The sequence below is a fragment of the Helianthus annuus genome, chromosome 7 (assembly GCF_002127325.2).
Source record: "Helianthus annuus cultivar XRQ/B chromosome 7, HanXRQr2.0-SUNRISE, whole genome shotgun sequence".
In the NCBI taxonomy this organism is placed as follows: domain Eukaryota; kingdom Viridiplantae; phylum Streptophyta; class Magnoliopsida; order Asterales; family Asteraceae; genus Helianthus; species Helianthus annuus.
The window spans coordinates 11,117,538-11,130,186 of NC_035439.2; the positions used below are offsets into that span (position 1 = coordinate 11,117,538).

Sequence of the window (12,649 nt, forward strand, 5' to 3'; positions counted from 1 at the left end):
CAATTTTACATAATGAGAAATTATAATCAGCAACCTAAAACTATGATTTCATGTTTAACTTCAATCTTTAAAGTAGTTCAAAAGAATAATAAGCTATAATAAAACGAACACTTAATTTGCATATAAATAAATAACCAAAAAGTTTAGAAATTTGTCTTAAATATGTAATTATGGAGATTTAAAAGGCAAGAAAGATGAAAGGCTTACAGAAGTTGATCTTCGGATTATTTTGTATGCCATTCACAAGTTTTGGACCAATGTTTGAATCCACAAAGATTGTACTGAGCAGTGTAAACAGAAGCTGCAGCCAAGAGTGATGGCGCGAATTTGACCACCTCATATTCCACGAGGTAAAAATCCATCTAAAATTGACATTTGGTTGAGTTTTGAATCTGATTGAGCCGCCTTGAGATATCTTTTGGAAAAAACATATGGGGTTGGAACTCTAATGTGTGCAGCATTAGATTTTCATGAAAAAAAAAAGATAAAAAACATATTTTTAGGTATTAACAACATCAAAATCCACAAAAAAACATATAAAAACCCAAAATCAACAAAAAAAAAAAACATACAAAAGAGACTAAAACGATCATGACCCATGATTTTATTCATCTAAAAAAGTCAACCCTAAACCGCACTCACTCAATTTTGTGTATCCCCGAACACAACCCGTTTAACCCATTTAACTAAAAGTGTCAAGATGGGTTGGCAGGTGATAATCAAGTTGTAAACGTGTTATTCGGGTTAATGGGTTGCAAGAAATTGGGTTAGACGGGTAGCTTCTTTCTAGTACCTCAGGTAATTCTTTATGTTGTTAATTTTTTTTGCAGCCAGACCCTTTAATTATAAACAAATATAACAATAATCTTAATCATTCAGAAAACTTTAATTTTTTTTCGATAAAAAGATGTAAAACTTACCCTGTTGTTGGCCGTTCTTGTCATCATTCCTTGTAAAGATCAAATAGCAACAAATATAAGCAAAATAATATCTACATAATATAACATATAACATTTTAAAAATATATCTATAATCAACACATACTGTAATAAAAACTCTCTTGTAGACAATACGAGGGTGGGTATGGATCCTTTTCACAGATTAACATCACCCCAAATTATTCAGTTATCGCCACGAATCTTGACCGCAGTAGCCATCTTGGCGCCTTTGCCTTCACAAACAAGAACACAATGTATTGAAAAGTAAAAAAAAAGCCCAGATCGTATACAACAGTTAGTTATATATTCAACATTCATGATATTCAAGATTCAACTGCAGAAAATCTTGATCTAAAGTTAACTGGTGTTTAGATTTTACCTTGCAGATTTGAAAGTTTGTTGCTATCAACTGAAATCTCTGTTGATTGAAGGAAAAAAGTTTAAATAAATCAATGGAAACCCAAATTACAATCTAAAACCGAAATTCGATTGAATCGAAGAAGGCTTATAAAAATTCTTACAATACTCCCAACTTTGATTTTACTCTGGTAAAGGATGATAAAGCCAAGATTTAAATCAAGAAATTTGCAAATTACACTAAGATGTATTCAAAAAGTAAACTTAACAACAGATTATACAAACAAACAATGGAAATCAAACCTGTTCACTGTGTCCTTATGAGAAGTACCTTATCCATTGATTCCTTCCACCATGGATCCTTGTCGTCCTTTACTCTCAGAGATGGTGCGGCGGAGTAGTGGCGGTGGAGGTGGAGGTGGAGGTGGAGGAGCGCGGTGATTGGCGACGGCGGTGATTTCGGTGATGCAGAAATGGATGAACGGAGAGTGTAGAGCAGACGCGCCGTGGAGGATGGAGATTGGGCCATGGTGTTAGGGTTAGGTTTAGATTGATAAACCCTAACTGGTTTTATTAGTGAATAAGAAGATGGAAGATGAAGGCGGTTGGCTTTCTCCGACTTATCGGTGGCATCTTATTTAATTGGTGATGAATGATGAGCCAGGGAGGGATTTCGATGGATGAAATCCCGAGACTGCCCCTTAGGTGTCTTAAAATTGTGTGCCATTTCCTAATTTACCCCTCTAAAATGGCTTTTACTCCCTTGTACATTATGTTTCAAAATTTATACACACGGTAAAATTACGTTTGTGTACGTCACTTCTCCTTTTTATAATAGTATAGATATCTCTTCAATATTCTTATTTCTTAATAATTAATATTAATTATCTACTTACATATACTTTAATATAATATCTCTACCTTAATAAATAAAAACATACTTATCTCAAAAAAAAAAAAGATGGGATAACAAAAAATATTATACATCCATCACTATTTAATGTAACCAAAAGTTTAAAACCCCATCATGTTTATAATTTGTTATTATCGTTTTCACAAATGTCAAACATATATATATATAAACGGTCTATATATATATATATATATATATATATATATATATATGTTCAATAAATATAATCTTATATCATGAACTAATTCCATTCCATCTTCTACTTTGATAACACTGTTTAAAATAAGAATAAATTAATTTGAAATAAAATACACTAATTCTTTTATATTCAAAAACAAAATTCTTTCTTCGTAAACGCATCATTTAAAATAAGTAATGTTATATTTTTTTTTTAATTTTGTATGTACAATTCATATTAGGGTTATATATGTATTCATATCAGAATTTATATTTATTATGTGATGCAAGAAATAATATGAAATATAAAAAATAATTCAAAATTTATAATCGATATGTCCTTCAAATGCAACCAACCTCAACAATAACATATTTATTTAAAAAAACTTATTCAAGTTTATATAAATTGAAAACACATTTTTTTCCAAATAACTCGATCAACTCCATAATTATCTTAAAGACTTTCATTTTCTATCCTCAAACTCATGTAAAAGAACAACTTAAATAATGAATTTTGTAAACAAAAGCTTATTCCCTAAACTGTTACATAATAATGTTTTTTGTCAGATAATTGCATGATTTGCTAATTCTGTTATTAATTACATGATTTGTTAATTCGATTACTAACAGAGGCACTTATGTATATTTTTTAATCATAAATTAGAAATAGATATTAATTATTATATATTATTAATGAGTTATCATAATACGTCGGTAAGGGGACAGATCTGGTAAACAAGGACTCGAAAAAGGCTGCAGTGGAATCTGTGTGGATGGAAGTGGAGTCTCAGAAACTTGAACCCGCGTCTACGAAATTACTCTGGGAGCTCTGTATGAATGGGTTTTATTTGGACAGAACTGCAATGATGCAGTTGTGAATGTGAAGAAGAAGTTGGAACATGTGATAGACGTGCACGAAACGCAACTATGATTTTTTAAAGAGTAAATTTCAGAGTTCGTCCTTTATGTATGTCTAATATATCAAAGTATGTCCTTTAACGGTCTAAATTTATATTATTTTTTGGTTTCAGGATGATGACGGACAATGAAATGGAGGACCAGCTAGACCACTTCAATCAGGAGGACCAGTTGGAGCAGCAGCGGCGGCGTGAGCTGCTGGATCCTCTCGAGGGTCACCGATTCTTGGAGTTTCATCCGGAGTCCAACGATGTGTCCGTTGCGACAAGCTTTGGAAGATGCATGTCGGTGCCCACTTTGTGGTTTCTTAGGATGCCCTCCGGACCCTCGCGTGTGATGATTGGGCGTGGGAGTTTATTCCCCGTGGTTCACTGTGGGATCCATTTTCTGAGCTATCTTATATGCCGACCTACAGGGAGATACTTGTTGAGTTTCTTGCCTCGTTGTGGACCCGGCGCAGCCCCCCCCCCCCCCCCCCCCCCCGACCGAGGTTTCTTTTTCGCATGGCCGGCCAGGCGTGTCCTATGTCGCTTGCAGAGTTTGCGCGTCATAGTGGTTTATATACGGAGGCTGAGATCGCTACGGATCTTTATACGCAGGTACGTTTAACACTAATTTTTGTATTGTTATTATTATTATTATTATAATATATAACATTTAAGACTTAATATTAATTTAACGTTTAATAAACATTCATGTAAACAGGGATTGGTAATGGTTGATAAACCCATTATTTTAGGGTTTTGGGCTGTGATTGCGGATAAGGACTATTGGGACAACTTGAACTCCAAGGGGAGGGTTACGCGGATTCGCGACCCCCTCTACAGGTACGTTAGTTATTATTGTATGTTTATTATTTAGTCGACGTCGTCCGTTATGAGCGTAGGTCCGCAAACGACAGCGACTTCGCAGCCGTTTGCAGCTGCGTTTGCAGCCATTTAAATGCCCGTTACGGCTGCAAATGCGCCGTTAAACGGCTACGAAATCACAGCCGTTTGCGGTTGCGTTTGCAACAGCTGCAAATGTGCTGTTAAACGGCTCCGATTTCGCTGTCGTTTGCGGCTGTGTTTGCAGCCGCTTAAAGGCCCGTTTGCGGCTGCTTTTGCAGCCTTTGAGTCAGATATATAATATAATTTTATTATTTAGTCTATGTCGTCAAAAATAATATAAATTTTGATCGTTATAATATATATTTTTAATAAAAACATTATATTATAACGATGATCTTAATTTCGACACTCGTTAGGGACCTACGCTCTTTACGGTTCGACTTAGACTAAATAATAAAAAGAAAATATTTTAACGACGAACTTAGTTTCGACTAACGTTGGGGACCTACGCGCCTTATGGCTCGACTTCGACTAAAAAAAAATATATTTTAACGACGATGTTAGTTTCAACGCTCGCTAGGGACCTACGTGCCTTACGGTTCGACTTGAACTAAATAATAAAAAAATATATTTTAACGACGATCTTAGTTTCTACGCTCGTTAAGGATCTACGTGCCTTACGGGAGACGGTGACTAAATAAGAAAACTTATATATTTTAATGACGAACTTAGTTTCAACTTACGTTAGGAACCTACGCGCCTTACGGTTCGACTTCGATTATATAATAAAGTTATTATATTTTTAAATAGAAAACTGTTGTTTTTTTTTAAATAGAAATCTGTTTTTTTTTTAAATAAAGTAAACTATTTGTTTTTTTAAACAAAAAAACAGTTTTATAAAAAAAAGAATACAATTTTTATAAAAACAATTACAGAAAAACAGTTTTCTGTTTTATAAATTAATAAATTTATTATTTAGTCGAAGTCGAACAGTAAGGCGCGTAGGTCTCTAACGTTAGTCGAAACCAAGTTCGTCGTAAAAATATATAAGGTTTGTTATTTAGTCGACGTCGTCCGTAAGGCGCGTAGGTCCCTAACGAGCGTCGAAACTAAGATCGTCGTTAAAATATAACTTTTTATTATTTAGTCTATGTCGAACCGTAAGGCGCGTAGGTCCCTAACGAGCGTCGAAACTAAGATCGTCGTAAAATATAATAACTTTATTATTTAGTTGACATCGTCCGTAACGCGCGTAGGTCCGTAACGTTAGTCGAAACTAAATCGTCGTTAAAATATATGAGTTTTATTATTTAGTCGAAGTTGAACCGTAAGGCGCGTAGGTCCCTAACGTTAGTCGAAACTAAGTTCGTCGTTAAAATATAAAGTTTTTATATTTTAACGACGAACTTAGTTTCAATGCTCGTTAGGGACCTACACGCCTTACGATTCGAACTTGGACTAAATAATCAAAAAAATATATTTTAACGACGATCGACGCTCGTTAGGGACCTACGCGCCTTACGGACGACGTCGACTAAATAACAAAACTTATATATTTTAACGACGAACTTAGTTTCGACTAACGTTAGGGACCTACGCGCCTTACGATTCGAATTCGACTAAATAATAAAGTTATTATTTTTTAAAACAGAAAACTTTTTTTGAGTATTTTTGTTGGTGCATAGGTCTGTCGACTTCGTCTTGTATCGATTCTTGCTTTGTTCATGGCACGAAGTTCAAGAAAACAAGTCAAGAGCTAATTTCGCTTGAAGATTGTGATCAAGTAATTTGGAACGGAATTACAGTGTAATTCCGTTTCCGTTTGTAAGTGTAATTTCGCTTGTAAGTGATTCCGTGTGAGTGTGTTTCGTGCGGAATTAGCTAGTCTATATATAGTTGTGTTTCAATCTCAATTATGTAAAAGAGTCATATGATGTACTGAACAAGACAGTGACTGGTCTACAGAAGACAAATTTCGAAAGAGAAGATGCTTTGACAATGATAAATGCAATGATGATGTCTAAGCAAAAGGCTATCAATCACTACGTTGATGAACGTGCAAAGTTAAAGCAAGAGTTGGAAACTGAGAGAATTAAAAATGAAAGAATTAGAAGACTGGTGCAAAGTTATTCTAGTTCTGATTATATAATTGATCGACTTTATCCGACTGTTGCAGGTTTGGAAGCACTCCATGATGATAAAATGCCGAAGAAGAAAGATACTAGTAAGAAACAGAGTATTAGTTATAACAAGTGTCCGCCTCCGATCTGGGAAGGTTATTCTCCTTGAAAACCGAACGAGAAGCAAGTCAAAAAGGCTGTCAATATAAAGTTAAAATCCGAAACAACTGATGGTTTACCAGAAAACATTGACGTCACGTTCACATCGTCTGACACTGATCATGAGTCTGAGTTAATAAAAAAGGTGGCCGATCAGGTGTTGTTGGATACAGATGAGGAATCAGAGTCAAAGTCTGAGTCTGGATGTTCGAGTTCGTCGGTCAACAGTCCAAAACTGTCGGCTAAACGGGTTTACAGTAAAGAATTTTTGCTATCAAAATCTAATTTGAATGATGAAACATTCGAAGTTGCATATACTTTGAATGATTCTGACAAATTATATTCTGATAAAGAATTTCCAATAAGAGGTGTTAAACCAGAAATGATCAAAAAGGTTTTCAAATTAACAGAAACCAATATTTCTGAAATAAAAGATGCAAATCTTTCTGAAAAACCTAAAAAATACACTTCAAGAGTTCAACAACGGTTAAACAAGAAAAAGGGTTACAGTTCTGGTTCTGGTTTTCAAAAGAAACCAAACCATAACGGTAATTTCAAAAAGAAAGGTCTTGGTTTCCTTCCACCTGAAAATTATAAAAATGAGAAAATTTATAAAACAAATACAAAATTTGTTTCAGGGACAAGTTATGAAGAGGAATCAAAAAGCTCATTCTGGAAGCAATCAAACAGCGAATTCATTATCCAGAAGCAAGAGAGAATGGGAACTGGAGTGTTTCATAGAAAGGAGACTAGAACCTGTTACAAGTGCAATGAAGTTGGTCACATTGCATGGAATTGCTTTCAAGCTACAAAGACAAAACAGGAAGTCTCTAAGAAACTCAAAGAAAAAGTTGTTGAGAAAAATGAACCGCCAACTGAAAAATTCAAAATTTTTGAAAATTCAACTTATGAAGTTGGTGAGTGTTCAAAGAAAAATTTTTACAAAAAGAAAGCTAAAGACAACCAAATGTGGGTTGTTAAGAAGTTAGATGAAAAATCAGGCAATGTTCCACAAAGCCAGAAGAGCCACAAGTTGAGGTAAATGAGGAAAACTCAGTTCCGACATTGGATGATGTGAATTTTCCACCATTAAGGGCTGAGAATTTTAAATCAAAAGTTGGTAAGGTTGAGATATCGAATCAATTCTATGCTGAAAAGAAAGAATTTGATGTCGATAAAGCATTTAATGTAAATGTTAAAAAGATTTTTGGAAAAATGGTTGAGGGTAAGTTGAAAGGGGTAAAAGATTTTTATACAACAAAGAAGGCAACATACACCCTAACTGAAAGTGAACTTGATAAGCTAACATTCAACCTTGCTGAGGCTTGGATGTCTGTGTTTAAGTAGTAAAATCTTGACTTGTCGGAGCTCCCAGGTTGGTTAGTGTGGAGCAGGAATCGGCATCTTTTTGTGTATAAGGTTTGCTTGTGCATTCTTACATTTGGTACAAAGGTTTGTTCTTACAATGTGATTAATCAAGGTCATTAATTTGAACTTGATGTAATCTCATTACAAATGGATAGAAAACAATGTGATGAATTGATCCCCAACTTTACAAGTGGTAAAATCAACAAAACTTATTTTTCGGAAAAACCATTTTGATTAAAACAAACTTAAGTGTTTTGAAATCTTAATGGGAAAATAGTTTTTTGAAAGGAGGAATTCTGATTGTTTATGCTTAGTGGATGGAGAATTGAAGCGATTCACAACAGTTGTCATATTACTTGTATAGTTTGTTTTCAAAATTTCTTTAAATGTGTTTGCATTTTAGAGGGAGTAAAAATTTCAGACAATCCAAAAACATTAGAAAATTTGAAAAAGCCAAAAACATGATAAAATTCAGAAATGAGTTTTGTGGTATAAAAGAGGAAATGATAGTACATCAGTGGACTACCACAACATGCTAAAGAAATGGAAAGTTAAATGTGATAAACAATCTTACTGCGGATGTGCCAATAGGTTTTTGTACATTTAGTAGATAGTTTTCGAGATATAGACTTAAAATTTCAAACTTGCTTATCTCGTGGTGTAACACCTCGAATTTTTGTGTCCAATAATGTGTTAACACGTGTCATTTGATTACACGTGGCATTGATATTAAATAAAGGACTAATTTTGACAAACCTTGAATGTATGTAAATTCGAGGGTTATAGATGTCAAACAAGGGTAAAAATACTGTATGGTAACCCTAAATGGTGCTTGTACCTTCAAACGAATAAATCATGGATCGTACGGAAGCGAAACGCGGAAGAAAGTGAGAGATTACAAGCTGCAGGGGTTAACTGTGTCAACATGTTTAATTATACCTCTGAGTGACCCTTTAACGCTCCCGAGGCTTTGTAACAGTATTATACGCTCACTAGAACATACTGTATAAATTCCGCGAAGTTCCGTTTTAAAACGAGAAAGTTATGATCGAATTCGTATAAGAAGGGTTAAGAGCGTCAATAATGAAAGTTAAGGCTTTCCGAATAAATAATAAACTAATCGGGGACTTAACAACGCGGGTAAATAACACGAGGTCCTTAGTTGTAATTAACCGAGGGCCAAACCGCAAAGTTACCCCTTCAAACCCGAAAGGTCAGGTTAATAATTACCAAAGATTTCGTTATTAATTACCAGGATTTCGTAATGATTATAAAAGATTTTAAAAATCTGAAAAACAGGCCTCTCGCGACCCGCGTGATGTTTTGGCCTAAGTTGAGGCGGGCCGCGAGCCACCTAATATACGCGTACAAATGCATGGAAACTCCCATGCGGGCCGCATTAGACGCCCAGATGCAGAATGTTTGTATTTTCTTGCCTTTTGAGCTTATGAATGATCAAAACGTCAATAAATGAGGCATGGGCACCCTATACTCGACCCATAGCTCTATGGGACACCTGCCCATCATCCATGATCAGTATAGATCAATGTGGAGTGATCTTGGAGCTCATTTGTCACTATAAATAGCCATGTTGTGTTCATAACAATCACACAACTCAAAACACACTTCACTGATCATTCTAAGAGCTTTCAAGTGTTCTTCTCTGCTCTCTAAGCAAGACACAACTTCTGTAAGTCGTTCAAATCCATTTTGGTCTTGTATTTCCATAGATTTAGCTCATAAACCAAACCGTCGTAACTAACGGTTGTTATAGCGATAATTCACAAATGGTCCAGTGAATTGTCGGATCAAAAGTAGTTATGAGTTGGTATTTATGTGGGTAATAAACCCCTAAAAGGGTTCCCTCTGATCACCACTCTAACTATGTCAAATGTCGAGTCAAACGTGCACTTAAAAAGTCAACAGAAAGCTATTTTGCCGTTTTATACATAATCTGTAATGTATATGTTATGAAACCTGTTTTGACACTCATAAAACATGATATTAAGTATATAAACTTGTTTACGCTCGTTTGAATCGACCATTTGCTATATTGACCCGGTTCGGAGCCGAATGTCGCAAAAGTTTGACTTTTGCTTTGACTTCAGTTCTGACCCGTTTTAGTGAGGTATAGATATGCCTTAGGACTCTCTTAGGACCAGGTTACATGATGGTATAGACCTCTGTGATCGGTTCATGAATTGTCCGAGTCTTTTACGCATTTCCGTTAATCGCCTAAAAGTTGACCGTAACGGCCTTTTAAAAATAAAACGAGTATTTCGGACACGTGAACGGACCATAACCTTGCTTACTAAATTATAAGCATGTCCTTAAAGTTTCACGCCAATCCGAGGTCTAGAATGAGAGTTATGCTAAATAGCGCGATTAAAGTAAACTTTTGTAATAAACGGCGCAATTAGCATAACGCCCATCTAAACCAAGATTTCGTCACCAAAACTTTTACCCACTGTTATAAAATAATAGTTTTGGAATTTTAAAGATTTTTAATAATTTTTACCTTGCTCATAACCTGCGGTTATGGCTACGGTTCGGTAAATACCAAATATGCCCTTTTCGGCCAAAACGAGAGTTCTACAAGGTCTTTTGACCCGATTCCAGTTGCCACTGATTTTAAATAATAAATAAAGTATTTTAGACTTTATAAACTGTTCGGGAAACTCAGATTTCCTGTAGAACTCGAAAAGCCCTTTAAAAGTCTTTAAAATGACCGAAAAGCCCCTACGGGGCATAATATTAACTTAAACTCGTTACGGGCATCACGGAAGGTATCCTACTGATACCACAACCTCTTTAAGGCATATTGACTTAGGAAATAAGCGTAAGACTCTCATGGTTAACCGTTTCACCTATTGCGCGCACGGTTCGGCTTATGAAACTAGTTTTCATAAATTAGCCGATACGGGTCAAACTATATTATTTTGACCCCAAAATCCAGAGTGTGAACCTTGAACCCATATAAAACAAGTCTCTAAACTTGTTTGGGGCAGAATCACATTCCATTCTCGGTTTTCGCCTTTTCGCGCGATTAAACCATATTTATATTCCGGAACCAACCGGTCTAGGCTACGGCCAACATAAAGACCCGTTAGGATTCTAAGAGGTTAATTAAAACCTTCGTTCCAGATTAGGAGCCCAGTAAAAGCTATCGGTGATTTAATCAAATTAAGGAATAATACTTGCAAAGGTAAATACTTTTAACTTATTTCCCCTATACGGGCTTGGGTTACGGTATAATAATACCGCTTGATTGAGCATCATATCTTCCATCGCTGAGGTGGTTAATTGAATAATGTGATAGGCTCATTTAAACAGTTTTGTTTCTTAAAAGCCTTTGGGGGGTTAATGACCGTTGTCCCGGATATCCTTGGCATCATTTTACGAAATGGCCACGACCATCGACATCTCGGTGTAGGCGTACACCCGGTATATATTGTCGACATTTAATTAAAAGACGTAGCTGTTGGTTTCTATACTACGGTTTTACGCAATGTGGTGTGTCTATTAATCTTTAACCCGACACGATCCGGGCTACTGAACGCATAAAAGAACATGTAATACGTTCACAAGATTTTAATAATTTTCCCAAGTTATAAAAGAATTTGTGCCTTGTGCATTCAAATCAATTTTAATAAACATTTTCAAATGTGTCAGTTGAATGTATTTACCAGTGTAAACTGACGTATTTTTCCCCAAAAGATTAAGTGTAGGTGCTATACGAAATGGGCTGGTAATAGCTTCCTAGGCGTCACGAATAGTCTTTCAAACTCGATGCCGTATCTGAATGAACATTATTTTATTATTATTTTGATCCGCTGTGGATACATTCGACTTCTGTAATACATTTGATATCACAACCAGAGGTTGAAGTATATATTTATCTTTAAAGCTTCCGCTGTGTATTTATATAATTGTGTGGTTTGACTATATTGTTGCCAACTACGTCACGGTAATCCCCCACCGGGCCCACCGGTGATACACGTGGAAATCGGGGTGTGACACGTGGGGAACATTTCTTGGATATATGGGTAACCCCCGAAATCTTGTTTGAAAGGTCTTTTTTTTCTGAGATACTAGGTTATCTGGGGTATTATCCAGAGACTTCTGATTTTGCGGAAGCAATGGCCTAGTCTCCGTATAATACTTTGCATTTGCTTGAAATACAGCGCAGCCCTCAGTACAAAAAATGATGAAACATTGAAAAATGCTAATCATGTGCTGTTGAAGAAAAGATTCTCTAAAGGGAACATACCAAAAGTCGAACCGTCATCTCTCTGCTGAACGGAAGTTTTGTCCTGAGCTCTCACAGTTTTGCATTTAACCCTTTACAGATATCATCTAGGTATACTCACCTGTAAGACTGAATATTGGGATCTGGATACGGGAGTATATTCAAGAGGTGGGACACGCGAATAAGTTTAAGTCCATTAAAACACTAATCTTGTATCTCAAAACAGTTGAACTTTGTATGAAAATTTAAGTGGACCAGTATACTGACCATCTAGGTGAATTGTTTAGAACTTAAAATGAAATGAAGCTTAATGGTGTTGGTGATTTGTCTCAAAAACTGATATGATCCTCTTACACAAACTCACAAAAATATTGTTTATAAATATTTCTTTACTGCATTTCAGTTTATTAAAATTTCAAAAAGATTTTTAGTGTGTTTTAGCATAAAGTTTTGAAAAATCCAAAAAGATTTTCGACAACTGTTGTTGAGAGTTGATTTTCAAAGTTCCAAGTGCTAAACGAGATGAACAATCATTTGAGGGGGAGTTTGTAATAAAGATTTTTATATCAATCCTACATGTGGTCATCAGTAATTTCTTGATGCTAAATCATTTTATTTCT

At 35.4% G+C, this 12,649-nt stretch overlaps 1 long non-coding RNA gene across 2 annotated transcripts; it reads right to left on the reverse strand.

Moving 5' to 3' along the window:
- Positions 1-205: 205 nt before the first annotated feature.
- On the reverse strand, positions 206-1,927 carry LOC110910446. 2 transcript variants are annotated; one of them, XR_004862193.1, is made up of 5 exons: positions 1,627-1,927; positions 1,318-1,356; positions 1,045-1,171; positions 921-949; positions 206-445 (listed from the first exon to the last, which is right to left on the reverse strand). It is a non-coding gene; the product is annotated as an uncharacterized LOC110910446 (long non-coding RNA). The 2 variants fall into 2 exon arrangements; XR_002576163.2 differs by having other exon boundaries at positions 1,599-1,927.
- Between the last annotated feature and the right edge of the window lie 10,722 nt (positions 1,928-12,649).